This window comes from Oryzias melastigma, linkage group LG9 (genome assembly GCF_002922805.2).
Source record: "Oryzias melastigma strain HK-1 linkage group LG9, ASM292280v2, whole genome shotgun sequence".
Classification (NCBI taxonomy): Eukaryota; Metazoa; Chordata; class Actinopteri; order Beloniformes; family Adrianichthyidae; genus Oryzias; species Oryzias melastigma.
The window spans coordinates 12,705,505-12,710,752 of record NC_050520.1 but is presented as its reverse complement, the minus strand read 5'-3'; the positions used below and the strand labels follow the sequence as shown (position 1 = coordinate 12,710,752).

General features: G+C 34.3%; 1 long non-coding RNA gene across 1 annotated transcript; it reads left to right on the top strand.

Moving 5' to 3' along the window:
* The first annotated feature begins 793 nt into the window (after positions 1–793).
* LOC112137789 lies at positions 794–5,144 on the top strand. The gene is made up of 3 exons (XR_002917608.2): positions 794–1,740; positions 2,372–3,979; positions 4,051–5,144. It is a non-coding gene; the product is annotated as an uncharacterized LOC112137789 (long non-coding RNA).
* The last annotated feature ends 104 nt before the right edge of the window (positions 5,145–5,248 follow it).

Here is a 5,248-nt window from a genome sequence, read left to right as displayed (position 1 = left end):
GTGAAGATCCTGAACTGTAAAAAAAAACAAAACAAAAAAAAACAATGTTGTTTTTCTTTTAAATCAACCTAACATTTAAAAACTAAATTTTTAAAATAGCTGCTGGTAGAAAAGAAGATGGACTTTCTCTGATCTGAGCATGCTCCAGGCGACAGTGAAGAGGAAGGGTAATAGATTAATAATTGATTCATAAAAATATAAATCGATTTAGCACATACAGCTAGAGTTCACTAGCTTCATGCTAAAGTGTAATAGAATTCCCCATAGGACGGCTAATGCTAACACTCGGGCAACCTAAACATACATTTTGACTAAATGAACATCTTTATAAACTCACAGACATTAATTTTCTAAACTCTTTTAAGGAGATTTTTTTAAAGTAACCATTTGTGGACTAAATCAAAGTTTTTTTTGCTCATACTTTCTTCTTCTTCTGGAATAAGGTATACATCTATCGCCACCTAGTGTCCAAACTGAAACGTCCTCCAGGAGAAGCAGAACAATGTTTCCAATGTTAATGATCTGAACATTTTAGTTAGAACTTCTCCTTTAGAGAATCCATGTAACACTGTATGATATTAACAATCTCATTATTTCACTGATACATTTACAGTATGTGAACTGGCTCAGATTCATATACATATATTCAAATCATATAGTAGATTATTAATGTATTTTTAAACAAATGTGTATAAATGTGTAAATGTAAAATTTATTTGAATTGAATAATCAAAATAATTAAAAGAAAATTGGAATTGAACTGATTAAGGCTCTTGTAAATTGAATCGAATCGTTTGTGGAAATTATAACCGATACCTGCTCTAGGAAAAACTTCCAGCAGACTCAAGAGACGAAGATGTAATAAAATTTGATAAAATTTGATTTATGAACTCACTGTTTCAAAGTAGATTCATACATTCATAAAATGGTGTAGTTATATTATAAAACATTCGTAACTGACACATTTTTGCATTCGTTTCATACACCACATATTCATTAAAAAAAAGAAACACAATAGATGCGTTATTCTCACCATAGAGATCTGAAAATTAGTAAGACTTTTTCCCGCCCAAATTTTTTAAGGTTTTCAAGGGGGCAGCCATTTTGAAATGAGCAGGAAAAGTCATTCTACTGCCCCTAGTGGAATCATGATGAACTACAGGACAGAAAACGTGGACCAACTGATGTTCAATGGGTTCATTAAGGAAAGTCTGGATCATGCTTATGAGATCAGGGTCTCAGAAATGTGTTTATTGGTGTGAAGAAGACTCATCGCTACAAGGAAAATTGTTATTTAACTTGGTAATCAGCTACAGGCAGTTTTTAGGAAGATAAATTAAAAAATACAAACAGGAAAAACAAGACGGAGGTCTCTGCATTAGTTTGGGTTTTCAGGTTCCTCTTTAAAAAGAATGCATCCACCCAAGCAGGAGCATTGCTGAAAGTCCTACTTCTCAGCCGTCTCCTGAACACACCACAACCCTCACCTGCTGAGTTACTGCAGACCAGAAGTAAAAAAATCGGAGTTTTTGTGCACATTTTTCTGCACAGTCGGAGTCTTTCAGCCTCCTTCAAAGGTCCTTCCTGTTCTTTTCAAGCAGCGATGCGCTCAGAGTCACTGACACCGCCATTCCTTTCTGCTCTGATGTTCAGTTTGAGCTTCAGCAGATCACCTCATCACACCTGACAGAGAAAAGGTAACTGAGCTGCAGCTCCATGTGTTTTTCATCCTTCTCTCAAGTAAGTGATATTTTAATCTGTCAGAACACCAAGAAAAAGAAAACATTTCAAAACATTTTTACCAAGTTTACATTATCTAATAATTTAAGTTTCCTCATATTATAGAATATTTAATCTGGACTCTAGATTAAAGATTCTAATTTTGTCATTTTTACACACAATTTATAGACAATTTATTGACAGACTGCTGCACTTTGGTAAAAAGTCCAATTTAAAATTACTACTGTAAAAGTGGAACTTTGGATCAATTAAAAAAATCTCTGTTGATACATTTAAAAATATGAGTTTTTATCCAAATAGATTTTTAAGACGAGTAATCCATCGACTCACATTTTTTATTTGATGAAAGTAAGTATTTTAAATGTAACAAATTGCAGACTTTTCTTAACTGATCCAATATGTCATTTTTTACTGAGTAATAAGAAAAGCAGTGACTTTGAATAAATGATTAATGGTGAAAATGTAAAATACGGTTTAGAAATCTAAAAGCAACCTGAGATTATTAAGCCCATCATAAACTGGTTCATCCACACGGGTTCATTAAATGTTAATTCATTTACTGTAAGACAGATGAAAATAAAGAGAACGTGTGAGTGAAAGGATTTGTTTACGTGTTTGTTTATTTGTTTAGAGAGAAGACAAAGAGGACTTCCTCTGCAGAGATGATGTTTTCTGTCCAGTAGGGGGCAGTCTTGGTGTTTTAGCTTCACTCACTTTTCTGCTAAGACTGAAAGAATTAACAAGTGTTTCCTAATGTGCTAACAGAATGAACAGGATATTTCATGAAGATGTGGGATTTTCCAGTTTCAGGATCAGATTCAGGATCTCGAACGGTTTTATTTAGGAGAACTCTCTTCAGAGTGTGATGACATCGACCGGAACCGGCTTCGTTCGGACAAAACCCACCAGGCAGTCTGCTGCTGAAACAAATCATAAATATCTATCCATGAACCACTCATAAATGTACATTGTATTCATATATTTGTTATTATGTCTTATGGATCTTTTAAACTATCATTGATGGTGCTTTTATTTTGAATACAAAGAAATTAAAATATTTTAACATAAAAATACACTGATGGATAAAATGTAGAAAAATGAAAATGTGTTTATTCTTCCCCCAACAATTGTGTTCTGATATTCACACATTTCTCAAAACTTAAGAAAGATAAATAAATTCACATCATGAGTTTATTTACAACAAATCCTTCAAAATGTTTGTTAGGCATTTACTGTTTTATCATAATTCATAATGTATTATTTACTATAGAAATGAAAAACATATCTTAATATGACTTTAAATTACACACATGCATGATAATAAATAAACATCAAACATCTGAACGACACAGTTTGACTCCAGGAGGTTTAAAACACACAAAACCCAAAGATATACAGTAAAAGATCCAGCTCAATATTTAAACATTTATCTTAAAGTTTATTTATGAAATTTAGGATAAAATGTTGACAGGTTTACCTCCAATATTTAAAAAAAATCGAATTACATATATATATATATATTTAATTAAATGTAATTAAAATATGCCCTAAATAATTTTTATTTTTGTATTCTGAAAAAAAGAACCTGAACAGATTATTCATCCTGATAAAAGTATCGTCTCGTCTTGAGCTGCAGAACTACATCATTTGTCTCATAAAACAAATGTTGGATGAAGGCACAGAAACAGGTTTCATTCGTAATCTTCCCAAACACCAGCAGGAAAATATGTCAAAATTAAATGAGTTTATATTAAAAAAAAAAAATTGAAATGAACCAAAACAACAATGTTGATAATTGTGTCTATAATCTATAAGAATGAAACAAATGCATGAAGAAGAAAAACACATTTTAGGCATGTTTCTTATAAAAAAAATGTGCATGATGTTCTATTAAATAAAGAGAAAAATAAAAATTTAAATGCAAAAAAATTAGCTTAAGCTATGAAATATCAATGATAATCAACAGTTACTCCCTCTTTCATTAAATGTGTCTTTTGACTTCAACATAAAACAATCCTCAGATTGTGGTTCTTGGTGAAACGACAGTAAGTAGCGGTCAACATCAGAGCCCTGAAGGGGGCGGGGCTGCTGATCTTCATCTCTGATGAACGACCACGGCGCTGCGGCGTGCAGACCTCACTGAAAGTTTGTTGAGTTTGTGGCACTCAGCGGTGCGAGTGGGAGGACAGACACTAAAGGTCAGAGCGGAGCAGATGTACGTCAACATCGAGCTGTGAAGGTTAGGAGGCCATTTTAACCGTCTGAGTCCACCGTTCTGCAAGAGGATTAAAACATCTGATTATCTTCCAGGAGTTCATCTCAGCCTCGGCGGGCCTCAGGTGGTCCAGTTGGAAGAAGAAAAGGAAAACATGACAGATTCTATGAGCTGCATCTGAACAATCAGAAAGACGAAAGCTGAGGAACACCTGCAGGATCATGGAGTCCAGGACTGAGCCATGATCTCCTCTGTAATCAGATTGTTGTAATCCATAAGACCGGACCATCAGAACCATGGTTCAAGGAGAGCGGCAGATCTACCACAGATATCAGAGAGCTGCAAAGACTTTGTGGGGTGGGGGTGACTCCTCGGTCCCTTATCCTCAAGTTTCTAGATCCTGGATCACGTGCATTAACTGCTGGATCTCTGAGCCCCAAAAGTATCCTAAACCCAAACCATCAAAGTGGTTAAATATGCTACTAGTGGTATATTTAACTCGTTATTGTAGCATTTTTCTGATGATGGAGGATATAAAGAAAGAAAATTCAGATTAAAACGGCATTTCTGAGGATTTTTTACCCAAATCATTGTGAGTCAGAAGCAGCAGAAAAAAGATGTTTGAAAAAGATCTTATTTGTGATGTAGGATCGACTACAGGAAACCACCAGCTCCCTGCTCCATTCTGATCCTCCACTTGCTGACAAATAGATCCATGAACGTCTTTGTTTTTCCTGGATCAAAGCTGTACGGCTGGATAGAAATGATACTGATCATCATCTTTGCTGCATTATTAGGGTTGTGAGGGGCTGTAAGCTAGTGGTAAAGGGTAAATAAAGGGATAATGGGACATCAAGGTGGGTTTGCCCCGCCCACAACTAAATTCTTTCTTTAAAAAAAAAAATCATTTTTATTCAAAACAAGACCTGAAAAAAGCCAAGACAATAGTATAACAAACAGAACAGAAGAACAGTAGTTAGTAAAGATATTAACATATAAACAAAAGAAAGCATATATTTTAAAAAACAAAATAAATGAGTAAACTTCTCCATAAGCATATATAATAATCAATAAGTCATTATTGCATCGAAACTGTCGATTGTTTGAAAGAAAATCTCTATAAAGAAAAACATCAAAAAGGTATTTAGCCCTGAGAAAGCTTCCATGCTTTAAAACAATGTCAGTTTTAGAGGGTAAAGATGAATTTCTAAAGAACAAACGGAGAAGCTCCAACAATTGTTCTGCCTCTCCTAGAGGATGTTTCAGTTTGGCCACTAGGTGGTGATTGCACTA